At 33.1% G+C, this 24,233-nt stretch overlaps 1 protein-coding gene across 9 annotated transcripts in view; it reads right to left on the reverse strand.

The window, feature by feature from the left end:
• The window catches only part of LOC128189501 (thrombospondin type-1 domain-containing protein 7A-like), an 84,465-nt gene that overhangs the window by 44,514 nt on the left and 15,718 nt on the right, over positions 1-24,233 (reverse strand). For 4 of the 9 annotated variants that reach the window (XM_052861202.1, XM_052861139.1, XM_052861146.1 and 1 more), the window contains 2 exons: positions 8,157-8,299; positions 568-669 (listed from right to left, as the gene is read on the reverse strand). The gene's annotated coding sequence lies outside the window, so the exon portion shown is untranslated. Of the gene's footprint in view, positions 1-567; positions 670-6,079; positions 6,681-8,156; positions 8,300-10,886; positions 11,071-12,576; positions 12,846-24,233 lie in introns of those variants that run through there. The other 5 variants (XM_052861170.1, XM_052861163.1, XM_052861178.1 and 2 more) reach the window with 5 other exon arrangements.

A 24,233-nucleotide genomic window follows, 5' to 3' on the forward strand; every position in this document is an offset into this window, starting at 1 on the left:
TAACTTTACTCTAGAAACTGCTAAATAAGATTTCAAAATAGAGTTAATCCCAGGACCTTAAGCCAGATTAACAAATTAAATAGAAAAATGACCTTATCAAATCAAATTTCTTTGCACTTACGGTATACATATATACATGTTGTATGAATTAGGGGTGGAGACAAATCATTAAGTTTTCTTTTTATTTTACTTTCACATTCATGCATTTGATTTGATCATACAGTCACTGATATCTCGAAAACAATGGATATGAGGAAGTGATTTGTAAGTCCCAACCACTAATTTTTTAAGTATTTTACTCTCAACATCTCGAATACTCAGATATTTTAAACTTTTAAACAGTCCCATCTAGTTCAAGATAATGAAGTTTGGGGCCAAGATTTCCATATATATCACTAAAAATTTCGTTTGCAATTTCATTGGTGGGTAATTTTTGTTGGGGGTAGAGGTGTTTCCTTTAGCTGTTTACTGTAACGTATCACCTCTCTTACCTACTGATATTCACAATGAAAATTCAACATTAATAAGATCCATACAGTCTAGTACAGAAAGCACACTGGCACTTACCATTCAATGAATGAATTTAAAATCCCTCAATCATAACTCCCATAACTAAAACATCAGTTAATCCAGGATCAGAACAAACGTCTCCTACTGTTGTTCTCTGCTCTACAGAAAAAGAAGAGAAAACCATTTTTACATTAAAAACTCAGTCTTTTCATGGATAAGCATTAAACATCACTTTTTTTTCATAACAAGTTCACTTTATAAACTCTTTCCAACTTTAACTGATATTTTCCTATCATGTGCAAACACCTTAAACTTTTTATACCCACAACATTCCACAAGCAACAAAACTTGATCAGCAGACAATCTAGAGTTGAGGGATTATGAAAAATAACGGAATGTCGCATAATAGCTAAATTATTGAGAGGTTAAGCATGAAATATTGGAAAGTGATGTCTTTGATATTGGAAAGTCTACTACTTAAGTGTCTTTGACAGATACGAGGTCGAAAGTAGTGTGTGACTAACCGTACAATCGTTAGTCCTTGGGAATAAATCAATTCATATTAGAATTAATCAATTATTCACTTCCGTCAATCTGTGACATTAACTTCAAAGGGGCATTATTGCAGAGAGTTTTGTGTCTTTATTAAGTTTTTGTTAAGACATTCTTTACTACCAATTTCAAAATTCTAATTGACTTACTAATGATGAATGGAAATTTTGTAAATTGTAATTCTAAAGGTTGAAACACTAAGTATGCAAACTTCAATGAATTAATACAGCGTTTTTAATATACAACTGGAAATTTGGTCATATCTTGATGTATTCTCTTCATAGTTTTATACTTTTAAATCAATATTTTATTACACATACAATCAATAGTTTCTCACACTGATATACCCAAAATAGTATTACAAATTAGCTCCAATACCTGCAGAATCAGCAACGTAATTAGGCAGTATCATAATCGTGATGTTTGGATAGAATAAATAGCAATATTGACGGAATAAAAACACAGGATTTCCTTACAAGACACATAATCCCCAAGGTTTTCAAATATTAATGAATGCTGTTTGAATTGTTAAGAATAGAAAATCTATGAGTATGACTATATTTGCTTAACTTGACAATGCACCGTCATGGTATTGAGGTAACTGTGTCACCTAGGGATTAAACGCTGAACATAATCTGCCCTTTTTGCATACAATGCATTAATGCTTAATAACTATTGCATAATCTTTTGATTTTTTAAAAATGCAAACTAATCATAAGAAATGACAGACAACGTGTATTGATCATATCATTTGGCCAGTATGCAAGTTTATGAAGAAGCACATGTGGTCGAAATGGGAGGTATGTTGCTCTGGAAGATTCATACACCAAATGACTTGACTGCCATTGTAAGAATTATGTTTTTTGCATTACATATGTTGCTCTCATCACAATGTCCTGGTGCAGCCAAGGTGATCCAAAAACTGACAACTCTCCCCAGCATCTCTCTTAGGCTGTCTGTCAACAGGACAGACTTCATTACAAATTGTCAGAGTTACACAGACTGAATAATTACACTGTCTTCATAACAGGGTTACATAGACTGAATAATTACACTGTCTTCATTACAGGGTTACACAGACTGTATAATTACACTGTCTTCATTACAGAGTTACATAGACTGAATAATTACACTGTCTTCATTACAGGTTTACATATACTGTATAATTACACTGTCTTCATGAAGGGGTTACATAGACTGTATAATTTTGCAAAGTCTTCATTACAGGCTTACACAGACTGTAAAATTACAATGTCTTTTTTACAGGGTTGCATAGACTGAGTGATTATATTGTCTTCATAACAGGGTTGCACATTCTAGATAATTACTGTGTCTTCCTCACAAAGTTACACTAACTGCATAATTACACTTTCTTCTTTAAATATTTACATCGATTGTTAAAATACTTTTTTTTTACACAGACTGTATAATTATACTGTTCATTACCAGTACATAAATACTAACTCTTAAATTACATTATCTTCACTATGGTTTCATTGACTGCATAGTTATTGTCTTATTCAATTGCAAAGTCTCTTTTACCAGGTTACATAAATTGAACAATTGCTATATGTCTTCATTTAATGAATAACTGGATGTCTTCCCTACAGGTATATATTGACTCTGAGTATATATGTTCAATCTCTTTATTCATCGAATAGTTACTTTTACATTACAGGATTTCATAGACTGAATAATCATACTTTCTATGTTAAATGGTTACAAAGAATAATATACAATTATATAATGCTTGTGAAGTTGATACACCATAATATTTTTCTCGAGGTGCAGGGAACAGCTCAGTATGATCTATTGCCCAAGGCCAACAGATTATACTGAGCAGTTTCCTGCACCAAGGGAAAAAAATCTGGACTGTTGACTGTTCAGGCATTAGATAATTGTTTTATTACCTAATTCCTTTTACTTGTTAGTTTTCAGGGTTTGCAATATGCATATTACAGATGGTTTATGTGCCATTATGCAATATACTAAGAATTTTTTTTATCTTTTACATGCGCAAAACCTGTTGCATACATTAAAACATCTCCACTTAATATTAGTTAATACATATAGAAGGAGGAGTCTTCAACCCATTAGATTATAAATAGTCATTTACCTTATATGAGGCTTTATTACTGTAGATTATTTGATACTCAAATTTGGTTTTACCAAGTACTAAAATCAGCGTAACATTACGATACATTCCCTGAGAACAATTGAAAGGATACAGATCGTGACTTCAAAGTAAACTATGACGTCATATCGTATGACGTACAGAAAAATTACTTTCTACACATCGCTGTGAAATCAATCAGGAAGCCTTAACATACCCGCATTCTGAAATACTTTGCCGGTCCAATAGATCGCAGTCTATTGACCGGCAGTCCAATAGATCGAAGTCTATTGACCAGCGGCCTAATAAATTGCAGTCTATTGACCAGCAGTTCAAAATAAATGCAAATATTTAATTTGTGATAAAACAACAAAATCCTTTTGATTATATATAAAGTGATAAATAATTATACAGTATTCAATATAGGGTTCCACAAACTGTCTTCATTCAGGATTACGTTGACTAATTATTATATTGTCTGCACAGAAATTCAATAATTTCATTGCAATAGACAAGGTACCAGTATTCAGCAAACTGCTTGCTCTTTGCATGGAACATTCATCATTCTTTTTTTTCTTGTCTTACATTTTATGCGTGCATTAATGTATTGATAATACCTACACATTGGCATGTATCTGACATTATCTTCTCTTACCAACAGATCAAAAATATACCACCCATCTACAAATGGGATATGCAGCAAGATATATAACATCTGAAAAATATTACATAGGAAACACCTTTAAAAAGCTATTTAAGATTTTGCAACAACAATGGAAACTTCTGAACTTCTAGTAGTTAAACCGGCTTATATTGGTAAAATTCTTATTTATTGATAATTCTATAAGTCAATTTTGATCTCATATGATCATGTGACCTTGAAATCATTAAATCAAAATCAATAATTTAAGGACACCAGAATCATTAGACCATGCATCAAGTCAGTCCAACATACACACGAGTCTCTGAAAAACATTCTTGACACAAAAATGAGAAAAGATGCTTCTTGAAAATCTCTCTGATTTTGAAATCTCTGACTTTAATAAATTTATCAGTAGGCCATCCATGGTATCTAACCCTCCTCTTAGTACCACTGTCAGTGCATGATAACAGTTGCAGGAATCCGTAACAATAGCAGACATTGATGGCACTAATGGTTTGCAAACACTAGTTACAGAAGAATTAAGTACCCTGGTACCAAACCAGAGATCTCAGTGTTAGAGATCTTGGTGTTAGCAAGGGTTTTATACCAGCTGCTGGTCTCTCCACTCAGACTCACCCCATACACAGAGGTAACAGACACGCAGCCAAAACAAAGAAACACTTGACCACTCCACTCCCCACTGGTCATTCAGCTTCCCCCCATAACACTGCCAGACATCCTTGATCTCTACTATGACTGCATCTGTTTCATGTAATGCTTTTATCAAAAAGATTAAAACTCCAGGAAAGTTGAAAATTCAAGTGAAATAATGCTACGTACAAAATGTGTTTTGCAATCTTTTGACCAAGTGATCAACATTAGTCACAACAGTACAGAAAAAAACCCCAGTTTTTGGCTTAGACTGCAAGATCATTGAATATCAAACATCTTTTCTTTTTATGTGTCTTTACAGCATGTCCTTGCACGTTCAATGGTACACTCTTGTTATCATATAGAACCCATTAATTCTTCACAAAAATCTGTAAACATTACCATTGTACCTCCCCCAGCTGTCTGCTAACAAAAAATATGAATATTAAATAATATCAATAAAGAAATAAAAGATTTCAAATAAATGGCATCATATATCTAATTTAAAATTCAGTATCCTATGAACCTTATAAACAGCTGAAGAAAACCTTCCACAATTACAAAAACTTCATTTTAGCGTAATTTAGGTATTGACAAGCATTATATATGAGCCATATATGAAAGAAATCAAAGAAGGGCGACACTTATTGGGTCATGTTTTGAAATGCCTACAATAATTAATTGATGTTTATCATGCATCTGACATCTTATCAGCAGGTATTGGACTACAGTGGACTGATTGGAAGGCTTTAGTAGTTCTCTGGGTTAGTACCCCTCTGGAGACCAAGGTATCATGGTACCATTGAATCAATGACCTGGCTCAAATGTTCTAGATGCCTGGTCACACAATATATATGGAAATAATCACATCTGTGGGAAAATGGCTTGCTTGACCTGACATTATCACATACATCATCTAATTTAACAAAATAAAAAACAAAACCCATTAGGAAGTCTAAAGCTTTGAGGATTATTTCTGCTAATTGGCTGCAAATTAAAATGATCTTGGAAACATTCGCTACTGTAAAGTCGTAGCTAATTTGAGTTCATGCCTCGAAGAAAAGGTCTCCCGTGTAAAAAGAAATAATCTCGAGATCAAAAAACCAAACACACTATAGGTATAACCATTAAAGCCTTGACATTGAATGCAAAAACCGTTCCAATTATATAAGTGTACAACCACCACATTCCCCTGTATCATAGACTCAGATGATAAAAATCTGTGTTATCTTGCTTTGATGAAACACTTGATCCATTAAAAAACCCATACAACCCAACTGCTGCATGTTTCTACTGCTCGAGAAAGTAAAACAACTGAGAATGTATGAAGAGATTCTGACATTTACAGCAAAGGAAACCAACCTATGGTAAAAATAAAAAGATCTTTATATTTAGTAGCACCTGCGCATTTCTTATCTGAAATTTATCTAGTATATGTTCCAAAAATAAGGTGTTATAATGGCATTATGATGCATAACACTTTACAGTCATGTATGTATTGCACAACATAACTAGATAAGTTGGTACGGCAACAGAAAATTTTTGATTTTGAAACGTTTTCTAAAATATACCCATTATTTCAAAATTATTCAATCACATGCATGAGTTACCTTTTTGATGAATTAATATTTCTCTCTGTCAAATCCTGGTCATCACTTTATAAAGAACTCCAAAAATTTGTCAATCCAGAAGCACAAAACCAAAACACGAAAAGCAACCTCAACACAAACACTATATATAATATCAATTGGTACTTAAAAAAAAAGACTCTTTGAGAATGTTACAAATTTTAAAATCCTTTTGATAAGTTTGCCTTAAAGGTGCACACACAATATCTGCGTCTGACTTTGCCCTCTCTTCAGGCACCCAACACATGAAGTGACTGCACACAATATCCTAGGTAGGGCTGAGAGTAAGTACAGCAAGTCATCTGCCAGTTCTGATTACTGCACAGGGAACTGTGGGGGCATAATTACATACACATGTATAGAGGAGATGTCTTCTTCTTGTTCTTGTTCTTTCCCTCTCACAGAAACCATTCCTTCCCTGTTATCACACCTTATTTAACACCACTCCAACAATTTTCCCTGTGTTTATTGGTTCCAAAGTGGTGTACTTTTGGACTAAATTTACTTGGAAGTTCCTAATATTAATTTCTAAGCAAAATCTAACAAGATATGTGACCAAATTTACACAAGTGTCAGAATCGTGAATTTTTCCACTTTGCGTGTCTTTATATATCATACTTGTACATGAAAAAGAAACCACGTGTTGGAAATTGGTCAGAACCATATCTTTTTAAAGCCATTCTCTCCAATAATAATTCAATCAAACCTATATCCTTTACCACCTCATTCAAAAGAGCCCATAAAACAAAGCCTACAAAACCAGCAGTAATGTTCCGAAATTACTGTTAAATGCCATTCCTTTACAGATGCTTATCAAAATGCATCTTATTCTTTCAATGCATAGCACGTGAAAATGGCTCATCTCCTCAGAAAATTGCAGAAATGCGGCTCTGTTGATATTTGCGGGTCCATTTCAACAGAATTATATCACAATAAATATGGAATAGATCAACTATTTAATAACAGAAATAGGTCCTTCTCTTGAGAAATGTACGTTTCGTTCCGGTGTATTCCTACCGAATACTGTCCAATTGCTCATTTTACATCCATTTTGAGAAATAAATGATCGAAGAAGGAAAAATGCCGGTACTTTATTTTTCATAAATGCTAGAAACAGGAGGAACTATTTCTTATTTATAAAAAAAAATTCACACAATAAAAACCCAGCAAAAATCACCTACGCATGTTCAGTGTTTCCCACCTTGCATTAAGTAACTCATCTCTTAACTTTAGAATGAAACCCTCAACTCATCCACCAAACTAATGGATTCCAGCATTCGATCTGTTTTCAAATGCAGCGTTAATCAGCGTAACACTTTGATTTTTCATTCTATTAATCTGATGCTTTATGCATTGCTAAGACATGACTGTTTAGAGGGAAGATTTTAAATTTCATGTGCAAACACCCCCTAGGACTTTACATCCTTTATCCAGCTGGTTTTATAATCAGACAGAAATTAAATTCAAAATCATTCACAACAGCCTCTCCCCCTCTCTCTCTCTCTCTCTCTCTCTCTCTCTCTCAATCATAATGTACAATGTATAAGTTGCTTTTATTGTCTCTTCCATGTCTGCCATTTCATGCCAGGATATAACTTTGTTGTACCTATGCCAATGAGGACAAGCCTTGCAAACTAAACAAGACAACCATGAAACGTTTTGGTGATTATTGCATTTCCTACAGAACACAATAAGGTCCTCTGACAGTCATAATTTTTGTCCTAGAAGAAGCCTGCAATTTTTTTACAATGATGATGGAAAAAGGTTAGCAAGTGTTCTGAGAAACTTTGGGACAATATTTAATTCTCAAAAAAATAATAATTCTGTATCATAATTATACCAGTATGCACTCTTATTTCATCAAATTTTTTTTTGGGGGGAAAAAGATTAATTTATATTATCAACAATCATTTTGAAACCTTGAAATGAATTGAAGTCTTTTAAAAAATGTCACTCTAATATAAAATAGCCAAGAAATGAAATAAGTCAATTGAAGATTCTGCATGATCGAATTTTGCATAATGGAGATTTACTGAAAATCTACAACTAGTAAACAAACCTTGAAATGAAATGCTCTAAATGGCGTTTTCTTTGATCAATGTAGCTCCCAAATGAAATATCAATGTAAAACTCCACTACGCAATCAAGAATCTGTTAATTTCAAGTTGTCCCTTGTACTTCGATAAACACTGAAATATTTACCTGCAAATGAGATGGAAAAAACATTCTGTATTACAGTTTAAATAAGATTAAAGGATTAAGATTTACATTGTTCAGAGGGATTATAGAGTTCTTATCGCTCAGCACTTCACTTTGCAAGAAACCTCCCAGGATTGAAATTGCCCAAGTTCTGATTCAAAAAACATTACGAATTTAACTGATATCTGTGTTGATAATTAATGCCTCTAATGCATAGATGACATTTACTTACTAGATACTGAGTAAATTATCAGTGATTAATTGTTTTTTTTCAAATTAGACATACACTCCCTTCTGCTTCTGATATTCAGAAGGGAGATGGCATTTAAAATAAAATTTAAATGTGTGCCTTGTAACGCAAATATAGATCTTCATATTGGAAATGCAGTTATGAAATCCTTATTACAGGGAAGCAGAAATTGATGTCCATGAATTCACATCAGCACATGTTGCACCCTGTTCCGGAGAGGATTAACTGAACAAAAGATTTCTAATTGTCCATGGATGAAAAATGATCAGAATGAATTAACCGAAACAAAACCCAATGATTAATTTTCAGAAGAAATCAAGACATTCAATAATGCAAACAAAAATGACAAATGAAGCCAACATCATCAGATATAAAATGCACAGTATTCTGACCAAAATAATTCTGATTTAAATGAACACAAAAAAAAATAATGCATTTTTCTCAATATATACCTGCATGAACTACTTCAGAACCACAAATCACCGCACAGTTTTGATACATGTACATCATAGCCTGATATTGGCAAAAAAAACAAAACCCAAAGGAAAACAGAGGAATAAAAAAGATGATGCCAACAAGATATTAGAAAATAACATTACAGTGAAATTAGCCATCACACAAAACAAAGAGATGGGGAGAATTTGCCTATTTTACCTGGTACAAGTCGACCAATTAATTACGTCTTATTGCCGATACCAACTGGCTGCAGCAGACTTTCAGTTTACCTTAATGCAATAAAGCTTGCTGACGTACTACAATACTTTTAATAGGTAATTCTTTCTTTTTCCTTCTGTAAATATGCATGTTACAAGGGACTTTTTTCTATTCCTACTGATGTAATTTTTGCTTTTTTTTTTGTCTTGTACATGGTTTATCGTGATAAATTAGATAGAAGTATTAAGAATAATTAAGAAAAAATCTACGGAATTCACATGACTTAATGGACACAAATTGTTTTTAGAAATTCTTTTCAGTCTAATTAATATTGATCTTGGCATCACAGAAATAGGTCATTTCATTGCAACTAATTTATGTGATCATTGTAATTTATTAAATTCCTTAAATATTCTTGTTTATGAATTCTTTTTTCATTTGCAAAACTAAAAATTAAAAAATAATTAATACAAAAAAAAAAAAAAAATTGTACATACTTTACATTTTAAACTATCGGTAGTCCTTAATATTATCTTATTGATGCATAAATTTGGTGTAATTGAACACCTTTTTTAATTAAATATTTGATAACTAATTAACTTTTTTAAAAATTTCTATGGATTAAAAAAAAATCAGATATTCAATGATATGTAATTAAAATTACCTTAATTTTTATTCGACTAGCTAGGAGCCATTACAATTAGAGTCAAACTTTAAAATATTACTCTCTTGCGTTACCAATTTTTTGAATAAATGAAATGAAGAGCTCGGGTGATTGAACAGACAACAAAGGGAGTGAGAGTATTCTTCTCCCATTAGTAACACCTCCAAGTGTTACGCTAATGTCCACTGAAAGAGATACTTAACATAATTACTTATCAAAACAAGGCATTCAACACCGACCCTCTTTCAAATAGCTGTTTGCAAAAGCATTTCTTGTACTAATTGATTGTCAATAAAATAAATTCAATTGTCAAACACTCCATCCAATTCTCACAGATGGTGAAAAGAAGAAAATATTTTGCTTGAAAAACTATTATTTCTAACACTTAATATAAGGTCAAACAAATTTTTCCTTCTGCCTTCTGCACTGCATCTCTCTATCCCAACCTCCATCCCCCCCCCCTCCAAAAAAAAAATTCATACCAAAAAAAATATATTTTGTTTTGTAACTTTTAAGATAAAAACAAATCCATCAGCAATGAAGAAAACATCCCATCTTCCTTCATGTTAATATTTGTGTATTACACTGTTACATGATCAGTAACAATCTTGTAGATGGGCTGCGTGATAAACCATGCATAGCTTATTTGAGGTGAAATGAAAAATAAACAAGCAATCAGCAATAATCTCCACAGTGCTGCTTAAGGTGAAGAAATGTGAAAAAAGCTGTCTAGAAATAACTGAGGATATCCCTCCAAATTACCAAACAAATTAACTAAAATACTTCATAAATCTTCCCATCCGGAGAATTCAGTTCTCAATTATCTCTTACATCACACATTCTAACTCCAGACATCTTGATTTTCTTTTCCCTGCTGTTGCAGTATCATTTATCCTTCTCCGATACATCACGAAATGCAATAGCACACCTTTATGAATTAAACACCAAATTTTTAGATGGGAAATTTTTCCAACTTTTAAGACCCGATGATTTTCATTTTCATAAACTAAACATTGACTTACCTCTGTATAGTTAATCACAGAGTTAGCTCCCTTTATTAACACCCCTGTTACTGAATTAACTCGCAGTCACTCAATAAATCAACTAGAGCTTTTTATTTGCCTTGTTTACAGTCATAAGTGGGTTATTGATCTTCACACATTTTATCTGCCACTTTTCCGGAACACATACATTCACAATATAACATTTTCTTCAAATTCCGTAATGTCTTCATGTTAAAGTTCATCCTCCTTAATTAGAAATCGGTCCCCTGTCAATCAATTTTGATTGATTGTAAAAGCCATTAGGTTACAGAGAGATAGGCAAGGGGACAATGGACAAGGATCAGATAACATTGATTGTGCACCTCTGTTGCAATGGAAAAAAAGATTTTCTGTGCTGTTTTTCTCCCGAGTCTATTTATTCGGGTAAATCTGCAGTAGGTGGGTAATTATAATTTTATTGCATTTTTGACACATGCAAAATTAAATTATTTATATGAATATCTAGAGGTGTGCTGCTCTATAGAAATAATTTTATTTAACTTACATTTCTGTTTTGACTTATATTTCATGGACAAATTTGTGACAAGTCATCGTTTTTCACCAGTTTCCTATTAAATTAGAACTTGACACCAAATCAATCAAATAAATTTTTCATTATAAGTCAATTCCTCTGAATCATGTACACAACGCCTTTTCCCTTTTATACATTAATTCACAAATCGCTTCTGACTCGGAGACTCCAATCCCCAAATCATACCACTAATATTGCATTCGGCACCAAATCTAGATTGCAAATGAAGTACTTATTAAACAAACCCGCATGTGAGTACCAAAGCAATTTCCAAAAGCAAACAGCATAGAAGAGTAGACAGTGATTAATGAAATCAAAATCCTCCATCCCAATTACATTCTCCCATTGAGGGACCAACTCTTTCTCTTTTGGTGAAATCTAAATATATTAACACAATGTTCATTGGCCTATTCTGGCCTCCATAGAAAATATGCAACCTTGTTTATGAGGCACAAATTATTTGGTTTGTGCAAAGTTTATAGAAAATAGTGGATATTCTAGCACTGATTGATCAAATTAATCAGGAATAATTTAACCCATTGAAAAATGATATTTTTTGAAGCAAGTCTTTGCAAAATGGATTTTACCTGCAAGTCAAAGAAATAGTTTTTGCACTCATTCATCTTCAAGATGATTCTTAAACCACAAAGTCTTTTTAAAGAGGCAACTCCCAATGATCTGTGTATTATTCGCAGGTTTGTAAAGTAATTGAATGGGAAAACTGTAATAGAATTGTGATTAACAGATGCGATGTCAATTCATTCAGAAATATCTGTTTCGACCTTTACTCAGGTTGTGATTTGAAGACAACTAGCAGTTAAGTGGAAAAACATTAACATAATTGACTGGCGTTAACGAGCCACAGAGATGACAATTACTTAATCATGGCAAAAAACATTATAAATCAATTTTAATTGTTCAGACGTTTCAAAGAAAAAAAAAGTTTTTAAGAACAAAATGCATTTCTTGTGTATTTTTTTCCAATTTGGGCCGTCGGAAAAAATCTTTGGCTTTCTACTACCGTTGACAATATTTCTCTTAATTTCAAAAGTTAATACTTTGATATTTTAAATGTTACCGCAATCTAAATGTACTACAGTTTTGATAACACAGAATGAAAAAAAATTAAAAACTTACCTACTTTTTCCCCTTCCAAGATTCTTAAGTTTTAAAATCCACTTCAGTATATAAGACCTGTATACTCAAGCTCCTACAGACCATAACATTGGGCTACCTGAAATAGCCTGCCTGTATTGATTATGTGAAGGACTATAGATCACAAATTGCCCATTTAATATGAAACATCTTACTGACACAGACTATCAAGCAAGGTGCGATATTCTCATTAACTAAACCCCAGGAATCTACTTCGCTCACCACTTCTTACACAACTCTATTTGAAAAACCTATACACCATAGCTGTATAATCCACTAAGTACTTTGGCCATGCATTACAACCACTTCTTGCCGTAACACCCCCTCAAGACAATACTGTCCACAGACCCCTGGGTGGGTGTGTCAAATTAATTCACCTCAAGTACATTCCAATTTAATTGTAACAGCATTAAATACTTTAAAAGCTTATAAAGAAATAAAAGAACAAGAATGAAATGCATACTTATACATACACCCACCTATCTACCCCCAAACAATTCAAGCCCGATGAGCTGTTTGGTCCAGGCGGTGAAAAAACAGCAATCAAATGAGTCTATTGTATGACACAGAATCAACATCCATACACCAGAATGACAAAAAAAAATTCCTTTGTCGTTTGTAAGAGTCTTACTAGGATTTTCTTTGGTATATAAGGAAGGAGAAACTAAACAATTGTTCCTTTCTCCTTTCTTTCTTTTTCCTTTTTTTTAAAATGATTTGGGGTCCCTACTGTGTGGTAAAACTAAATCCATTAGCACCAAATACACTATATTTGGTCATTAGGAGAATTAAGAAATGTTAGCTAGGGGTCAACAAGATTAAGTAATCCCTGGCCGAGAAAGCATTGGATGTGGCAGCCCTTTACAAGTTGCTCTCTCTCCCTGTGTGTTTAATGTACCGGTATCTACTCCAAAATATTGAAACTTAAAAGCTTGAGCACCGCCAGAAATTATTCAAGTATCCTTGACCGATTGACACTCACAGTCTAAACAATACTTATAACTATGAAATCCTGTTCATATTTTAAAAAATTTCAATAACAATGAATTGAGGATCAAATTAAATTTGAAGATAAGTTGTCTCTGAGGATTATTGCAAGTTTAATTAAAAATCAAAGAACAAATATTTCTTTGACACCATTTTCATTATTAGGTTAAAAACTTTTTATCTCTTATATTTATGAGATTAAATCATAGTATTGAAGATGTATCAACAAAAGCTTTTTATAAGTCACTGTAAATTTCATTTAAAGAATTTTCAGTGATGCATTTTTTAATAACACACACACACACACACACACACACACACACACACACACATATATATATATATATATAAATCTCAAGTGGTAATATCAATAATGTTGCTCCTTATAAATAAAAAATCTGAATTTTTCCCAATGATCTAAAAATATTACTAGACATTTTAAACTCAAATTGCTCACCTGAAGTATATTATCAGCTACTCCAAATTGATCTTGAATCACTGTTAATTGCCCAGCAAATTTGCCATTCACACTTCAGACCAAATAAAAATGGAAAGGTGTTTACAATGAAATGAAACATTATACAATCTGTATCAATCCCCCCTCCAACCACACTAAGCCCCTGAATACAGAATTTATACATCTGTTGAGAGTTATTTTGACAAAGTATTAAGAGAGTGTAAATATTGTTGAAATAACATCACCATCTTGAGTGGTGTTGTTATTTTTGCTTTGTCTATAAGGTCTGCCTGGGTTCAAAACTTAAACAAAGCACATTTTACCACCACCAAAAAAAAAAAAAAAAATCAATCTGGGACCAAATTGCAGTTTTTTTCTTTTACATTCAATTCTTCAAATCTAAATGTCTTATGATTTTTTTCTTAATTCAAATAATAAATCAATGCCATGCTTCTGGAAAATATTTTTAAGATCTCCTACGGACAATTTTTCCTCCTATATACGGATCGATCTATATACCATGCAGTAGTGACATAAAATCTCTGCTTATAAATAAATATCTGGTAAATTAAGATGAAAATAAAAAAAAACAACAACTAATATAAGAAAACAACCCACTTCTTAAAGTGCTGGTAAAAAATTACACTACCTAATTCTTTTTAATATCAGCTACAAAACTAAAACAACTTGCATCAACAAAATGATAATACATTCATTTCCATATATTCAGAACTTCTTTAATTAAAAGACAAAATCTGATAAACGTTATCATAGAGAGAATAAAAAGTCTTGCAATTTGGACAGGAAAAAGAGATACTAAAACCAGATGGGGATAGTAAAGTAATGATCAATTCAAATATCAGACTTTACCCAAATAGATACTTAAACCAGATAGGGAAATATAGGGCAATAATGACCATTTTAAACATTATTATCATTATTTTTTTTTTGCAAGGGACTTTCATGACATAACATCAGGCAATCAGATGTCTTATTTTGACATTAAAAGGCTTTTTTCTCTCATTTGAAAACCATATAACTCCCCCCCCCCCCCCCTTAAAAGTCAGAAAGTCTGCCTTAATGATAATGTTACATAAAGATTAGTTCAAAATAAAGTTCCATCAAACATAGTTTATGAAACCTTTACAGTTCCTAAATTATTTGATGATTCTTATAACAGCAACAATAATCTTAATGTATATGAAGACTTTTCTGCACCTTCAACCAACCTAGCCCCCCCCCCCCCCCCCAAAAAAAAAAAAACAAAAACAAAAAAACTAAGAGGCCCATAGCCCACTTTGCTCACCTGAGCAACACTAGTCATCACAAAACAAGCTTTACAGAGTCATATACAAAATATCTGGACAATGTAGTATAACAGATCCTGTGTTTAAAAAAAACCACAATTATTTCCCCTGGATATTTCGTTTATCATTGAGCCCTTGTTGGCAAAGGATGATTTTATATTGATTTTCACATACTGATCGAGCATTACAGTTCTCAAGGAGATCTAAATCAAATGGGATATAAACTTACATCAAACTTGTGAAGCCAAAGAATTGTCTAGAGGCCAGAGTATAAACATTAATGCTTGCATATACTGGTAAGTAAAATCCTATATTATACCATTTGAGTTTTTGTAAATTTAAAATATTTTCCTTTTTTAAAATTGGACCCCCCAATGTGGGTCCCATCGTACTCCTGAAAAATATGATCTTTGACAAATTTAAATTTACACTACCTAAGGTTGCTTTGACCAAAGTTGCACCTTTTCAAAGAAATTTTTTTTTTCAGAAAAAAGGTTTTCTCTATTAATTCCTATGTCAAAATTTAACTGTGTAACCCCTCCCCATTGTGCCCTAACCCTACCCCCCGGGGATCATGATTTGAACAAACTTGATTCTACCCTACATGAGGATACTTCACACAATTTACTTTTCTGGCTAATCATGTTCTGATTAGATTACAAAAAATATTTTTTAAATATTTCTATGTAAAACTTTGACCCCCCCCCCCTCGTGGACCATGATTTTAACAAACTTTAATCTACACTACCTGAGGATGCTTTCACACAACTTTCAGCTTTTCTGGCCAAATGCTCTTTGAGAAGAAGATTTTTTAAAGATTGACTCTATATATCCTATGTAAAACTTGTCTTCAACCCCCCCCCTTTATGGCCCCACCTTACCCTTGGGGACCATGATTTATACAAAATTAATTCTACACCATCTGAGGTTGCTTCCACACAAGTTTCAGTTTTTCTGGCCAAATGATTTTTTAGAAGATTTTTGAAAAATATCAACAAATTATCAATAAATCCTAATTATCTCCCCTTGAAGGAGGGCATGTCCCTTCATTTTAACAACTTGAATTCCTTTCAACCAGTGATGCTTTGTATTAAGTTTGATTGAAATTGGAGCAGTGGTTCTTGAGAAGAAGTTGAAAATGTAATTGTTTTCACAGAATTTTTGTGAAAATAATGTTAATCAGTTAAAAACTAGCGCAATTTTTTGTACGCCGAATATTGCAGATATTTACTATGGGAGGCACTTTAGCTCCCATGGCTAGGTCGTCCATCCAAATTTTTTCAGACCGGGAGCTACAGAACTGCTTTCAGCTCAGGTGAGCTAAAAACACCAAACCAATGCTAAAGTGAATTATGCAGACTTGGAAGAATTCACAATGATAAATAGCCTAAATGAATTGAAATCATGTAATAGATATATATGTTTCCTTTACATGCAAGAGCCTATATAACAATTATTGCAAACTACTCAAGCTACTGTAGTTACTGATAATGTCATAACTTCTGCCATTAAACCCTCTATTCACTATAAACAGATATTCTCTGTAGAAAGTTATACATGTGCTGTACACATTCTACTGTAAAACTTTAGTAAAATAAAAAAATGATAGTTTGTATATTGTTTCAACATGAAAATAGAAACTCAATCAGTCCAAAATTGTTTAATTTAGTACACTTTCAAAGATCTATATCAAATTATATGTATAAACTAGATCGTTCTCGTTGCGAGCAACGAGCGGGTCTTCCGTCCGATTTTTGTGTAAATGAGATAAAATCCTTCACTTTTAAGACTAAATTGTTAATAAACGCAAAAAAAAATTAGGAAATTTTTTTTTCGGCACCCGGGGCTTGAACCCGGGTCGCCTGTACACATGTCCATGACTCTAACGACTGAGCTAAATGAATTCTCGCTTCAGGACTTTGATGCTTAATATCTCAGGAACGCATCAATCGATTTTAAAACAAATTACATATTCTGAATCAGTAAAAGAGTCTCTATCAACCCGTTAGAAAAATATATAAAAAGCAAAAAGCTGAAAAAATCGATTTTTTATCTTTCCTTCTGGTGGACGTTTTTATGACCATGTTGCAACAGGTAAAAGTGATGTCTATCTTCACTGAAAATTTCAGCCCTATATCTTTATTCGTTTTTAAAATCTCTAGCCAACAAAATTGACTTTTAAAAATCGTAAACGGATGATAACTTCCAACCGGAAGTGATTATGAAAATATTTAAACGGCGGTACAAACTTCAGATGCCGACACATCAACCCTTAAAATTTGAAGAAAATCGAATGAATCATCTTTGAGAAATCGCCTGCACAAAATTTGTAAGACAAAAAAAGAACAAGAGGCCCATGGGCCACATCGCTCACCTGAACTACAGTTCCTTGTAACATTCTATTTCATAGCATATGTTATTTCTATTTTAAACTTTGAACCCCTTTCTGGGGCCCCAGTATTGGTCCGGGGTTTATGGTAGGCTTTAACAACTACACTATTTGAGGATCCTTGCATTGTAATCTCACAAACTGTAGCATGTAGTTCTCAAGAAGAATATTTTTAAACATTTTCCTTATATATTTCTATGTTAAACTTTGAACACCACTTGGGGCCTCAGTATTGGTCTGGGAGTCTTGGAGCCCAAGTATTAGTCTGGAGGTCATGATTTTACCAATCAATTTAGAATCTACAATAGCCAATTATGCTTGCATAGTAATCTCACAAACTGTTGCACTGTAGTTCTTGAGAAGAAGATTTTTAAACATGTTCCCTATATATTTTTATGTTAATTTTGAACCCCTTCTTGGGCCCCAATATTAGTCTGCGGGTCACGGCTTCCACAATTTGGAAACTTTACAATTTGAGAATGCTTGCATAGTAATCTCACAAATTGAAGCATTAGTTCTCCTCCATAAGATTTTTAAACATGTTCCCTCCTATCTTTCTATTTGAAACATTGAACCCCTTTTTACTGGAGCCCCAGTATTAGATCACTTCTATAATTTAAAGTTTTTTACTATTTGAGGATCCAAGTAAAGTAATCTCACAAAGTATGACATTGTAGTTCTCGAAAAGATTTTTTAAACATGTTTCCTATATATTTCTATGTTAAACTTTGAACCCCTCTTGATGCCCCAGTATTAGTCCGAGGGTCATGATTTTAACACTTTAGAATCTACAATTGCTAAGGATGTATGCATAGTGATATCCCAAACTGTTGCATTGTAGTTCTTGAGAAGAAGATTTTTAAACATTTTTCTTATATATGTTAACTTTGAACCCCGCCTGGGGGACCAGTTTTGCCCAGGGGTCACAATTTTAACAATTTAGAATTTTCACTATACATACAAGCTTTTGTATAAATATTGAAATTTCTGGTTCAGTGGTTCTTGATATGAAGATTTTTAAACAATTTTCCTACATATTTCTATGTTTAAGTTGTAGCCCGGACCGCCTGGGGCCCCAGTCTTGGTCCGGGGGTCAGGATTTTTACAATTTAGAATCTTCACTATATATACAAGCTTTTGAGTAAATGTTGGCATTTCTGGTGCAGTGGTTTTTGAGAGGGAAATTTTTAAACATTTATCCTATGGATTTTCATGTTAAACTTTGAACCCCGCCTGGGGCCCCAGTTTTGGTCCGGGGTTATAATTTTTACAATTTAGAATTTTCTCTATATACACAAGCTTTTGTGTGAATATTGGCTTTTCTGGTGCAGTGGTTCGTGATATGAAGATTTTTAAACATTTATCCTATGGATTTCTATGTTAAACTTAAAACCCCGCCTGGGCCCTTAGTTTTGGTCCGGGGGTCACGATTTTTATAATTTAGAATCTTCACTATATATACAAGCTTTTGTGAAAATGTTGGCATTTCTGGTGCAGTGGGTTTTGAGAAGATGATTTTTAAACATTTTTCCTACGTATTTCCATGTTAAATTTTGAACCCCGCCTGGGGCCCCAGTTTTGGTCTGGGGGTTTCAATTTTTACAATTTAGAATCTTCACTACATATACAAGCTTTTGTGTAAATATTTGCATTTCTGGTGCAGTGGTTCTTGAGAAGAAGATTTTTAAACATTTTCCAATGTATTTAAATGTTAAACTTTGAACCCCGCCTGGGGCCCCAGTTTTGTTTGAGGGTCACGATTTTTACTATTTAGAATCTTCACTATATATACAAGCTTTTGTGTAAATGTTGGCATTTCTGGTGCAGTGGTTCTTGAGGAGAAGATTTTAAAACATTTTTCCAATGTATTTCCATGTTAAATTTTGAACCCCGCCTGGGGCCCCAGTTTTGGCCCGGGGGTCACGATTTTTACAATTTAGAATCTTCACTATACATACAAGCTTTTGTGTAAATATTGGCATTTCTGGTGCAGTGGTTCTTGAGAAGAAGATTTTTAAAGACATGCACCCTATTTTCACTGTTTCGTAATTGTCTCCCCTTTAAAAAGGGTTGTACCCTTTATTTTAACAATTTAGAATCCCCTTTTCATAAGGATGCTTTGTACCAAGTTTGGTTAAATTTGGCCCAAAGGTTTTTGAGAAGAAGTCAAAAATGTGAAAAGTTTACAGACGGACGGACGGACAGACAGACGGACAGACGGGCGGACGGACAACGGGTGATCAGAAAAGCTCACTTGAACCTTCGGTTCAGGTGAGCTAATAAAAAGAATAATAAGAAAAGTGAAAAAGAAACAATAGAATAATAGTAGGGTCTTCCGCTGAAAACGGAAGACCCTAATAACATATAAAAGATAGTATTTTACAGTAATTAAAAGTCCATGTGGAAACATGAAAAGTTAGGTCTTCACCAAACCATTAACAACTAAATGGAAAACATTAAAACAAGTCTAGTAGTTCGACTGCCTTCCAGCATGCATAATTCATTCTCAGAAACAATAATGAGGGACCTGTGCAGCTATATTTGCAGCATTATTCTGAAATTTTCTATACATCACTTTGAAATAGTGTGAAGAAGTATCAGAATTTCATTGCAACACAATTTTAACGACCACCAATGATTTCCTTCATGCTCGGCAAATAAAAACCTCTGCACAGTTCGCTGCCTTGATAAAATCTTACGATACATTGTAAAAATATAACATTCTGCAAGACATTTAGAACAGATATATAAAAGAGCAATAAGACCATTTTATTTTCCGACCAGGATATATAGTTATGACAATATAAAATCATTGGTACATATCCTAGAATGACATTGTTTTCTGAATCAGACAAAGAGATTAGCAGAACATTAAAAAAAAATACTCCATTCTTTGTCTGATCACTGACCAGACCCATCCAAAAATTAGATTTTATTTCAATACCTGATTACCATCCTTTGATCAAAACACGGAACCAGAAAGATTAACAAAAACTCAATCTTACATGTAATGATATGCAATAAACGGTAAGTGGCCAGTTAATTCTGGGCTAACAACTTGAATTGAAAGCTTTTCATCTGTTCGATCATGATAAGGAGAACGATAATTCAACAGACAACTTCAATGAAAAATCAATGTGCATTTTTTGTCTCTGTTTTTTTATCCCTTCATACCATGTTTTGCCTCAGGATATATCACACATCCAACCCCTTCCTACAACAAATTACCAGAATTTGTGCTGAATTAACTCCCCTGGTTCCACATTAAGCGCCAATCAATAGAAAGAGATAAATCATCTTCCCTTTACCGCCTGCATGCTCTACGTATCAATGAAATGTTCTATATATTACGGTACTATCAATACTGCACTAAAGCTAGACTGATTAAAGGAAAGTAAAAATGCTCCAATATAACGACAGTTTTTGCTCCGTTATTAGTTTAATCAAATAACAATAACATCTTTCTGTCGGTTCATAGCAAGCAAAATAGTGGATTTTTTTTCAATCAAATATCCATTAATATTGATTATAATTAGACACCATAAAATTTTGGGCTTCATATCTTGATTTCAATATTCCTACAACATTCAAACCTGAATAGTTCTTAACTTGACCAATAAGATTAAGAAAGATTGAAGATGAGCAGACATTTGATAATTACTGCCTATAGCAGGGTGAGACATTGGTTTGATGGAGGAGTCAGTATTGCTTCCAGTGTCTGGGAACCGAGGAACACCGAGTTCTCAAAGCCTTTGATATCTTACCATTAACCTAAGACTGTACCCAAATCATGCTGGAACATTACAATAATATGCTTTTTTCTGATTCATAAAAGATGCATTTTTGGATATCAACAAAAACATGAAAACAAAACATTACAATGACAGTACTTAAAGCATCAATACACCACCTCCCCCCATAACAAAGTTTGGCCTTTGAAAACAGCTCACTTGCAATGACCTAAATCATTAGCTGACATTGTTTTTTATAATTCTTTTTCAAGTGAACCAAAATATGAAAGTGTCAATAATAAACCTGCCTAATACATGTATATTTCAGCTGTAGGAAACACAAAGAAAAAAAAAAGTCCTGGATCTTCAACCGAAAGATAAAATTTCTGAAGTTGTTCTATCCATATTAACATATCAATTTTGTACATGGTTATACCCAAAATAATATTTAATCATAATGTAATAAAAAATAAATATACCTGTACTTAATGTTTAGACAATATGGTACACTCCAAATTTTCTATGCAACAATTAAATCAGAGCCAATTTGTAATTCTGATTTTTTAAGAAATACATTTTGAAATGGCGTCGTGCAGCCATAATTTTGTACTAGTACAGTAGATTATGTAATTAAACGAAGCAGTTCTAATTTTAAACCCAGAACAGCTAAAACTGAAAAAGGTTCTGGGTTTTCTCAAACTACTCGAACAGCTGTAGAATCTTGCAATAATAATTGGTGGTATTTTGTGCAAGTGCAAGTTAAAAAACAGCATTTCTACACTCTCAGAGTTGTAAATCACAAAACAATCAAAGCTGCAGCATAATCCTTGAATCTTTTACTGCATCTTTGTGAAGTTCACCGAGAAGTTTTGTGCAGTTCATCGAGAAGTTTTCAACCAATAAAGAATAGATCTAGAAGACTTCTTTATTTAACATTACAATACAAATACTACTACATGTACATGTACCTGTAAATGCAGCCTTGCAAGGAGGGCCTAATGCAAAAACTTATTGCCCAAATATATTTTCATAGTTGCCTTCAACTTCATTCTAAATCATATTTGAGCACACCAAATTTTCGTTTACACCAGTAAGTAAATATGAGAGAGAGAGAGAGAGAGAGAGAGAGAGAGCAAGAGCAAGCACTATCCAATTTTCAATGCCTCAAAGAATTGTTCATTTTTAAATTAATAGGAATGAAGTTAATAGATTAGCAGGTTATACAATATTTCAGCCAAACCAATAGTGGCATTACAACAAGAATACCTGTTTGCTTAAAAAATAAATTCAGAAAGATCACATACTTTTCTTTTCAACCAATATTTTCCCGAGTCTTTCAGCCCAACCAATTTTGAACACAATATATAAATTCCTAAAGATAGTGAAAGTGGTATAAACATCCAAGCAATATCGTAATGAAAGCGCAACATTAATTACAAACCAATTGTCATTGTAATCATATTCAATTAACCAGGTCAGATTTCCACATCAAGGAAATTTTAAAATCTCAAAAGATTAAATTTCACATGTCAACACACTCACAAGGTTCAAAATGGGCCAACAAAGGAATATTTCGCCATGTAAACAACTCTAAATTTCACTGGGGTTAAAATGAAAGGAGAAACATTGAATTACATAGCTTTTGTTTGGCTGCAAATGGATTTTTGCACATTTTTCAAATCTTGATCAGAAGTAAACACCTTTCTAAATGGATTGCAAATACTACACAGATAATGCCCAGGAAAAGTCTAGATTTCTTTTCTGTCGCAAGGTCAAAGTACAGAGAAATAACACCTCCTCTATATATAAGGGGGAGGTCTTACTTTTAAAAATCAAGTGTACTCTTGAGCTACCCATTGTGTGGTAATCCAATTATTGAAACGTTCATGAAAGCACGAATTGAAAAAAATTCCTCAATCCTCAATGGAGAAAGAGGAAAAATGGTAAAAATTTTAACTGAATTAAAATCATTCAATTTTTGAAATGACATTTTTAAAAATTATGATATTTCAAATTTAAAAAAACAGCAATAGTTTTTAATAAAAAGTCTATAAAGACGACCAACCCAGAGATTGAAAATATTACACTGACCAAAAGAACAGTCATCATTAAGATGATGCTGACATTTTCAGTGCTGTCTATTGCCTCTTGATCACTACAAAAATTCATAAATTATTCATCTGCATTTCATGATTCATAGTATTATTCAGATTCAGGAAATTCGTTTGATTATATAAACTTGGTAGTACAAATGTTGTAGCTAGAAAAAGTGTTCCTCTTTAAATTGCCTCTTTATGCTGTGAATTTCATACAATATTCTTTGTTACTCCTTGAAATTAAGTTATCTAATCTTCTCAATACTACCCTGTATTGACTTGACGTCTCCTACTATGCACAAGACATGGAGAGAGAGCAAATATGACAGAGTGGATGATGTTTCTCCCCAATCCCAGTTGATATGCCCCTCACTGTGTGTCCCTAACCTAACCTTATAACCTCAGAGGATATACCCTGCACAATATCACTGCATGTCCTTGCGATCTGACCTTTCACCTTGCATCTGGATAAACCTGGAATCTCCGTGACAGGTCTGAAGGGGGATGTCAACTATTAGGAATGGAATTCACGCGGATAAAAATCTGATTAACTTTGTGGGGGAACTCTCTACTTGCCTAAAGTGGCTGAAAGATGACTGTAAATTCAATCAATAACAACCCTTGAACATGATCTGTATTAAATATTTTCATGGTGGTTATGATGGCTAATCT

Source organism: Crassostrea angulata, chromosome 1 (genome assembly GCF_025612915.1).
Source record: "Crassostrea angulata isolate pt1a10 chromosome 1, ASM2561291v2, whole genome shotgun sequence".
Lineage (NCBI taxonomy): Eukaryota > Metazoa > Mollusca > Bivalvia > Ostreida > Ostreidae > Magallana > Magallana angulata.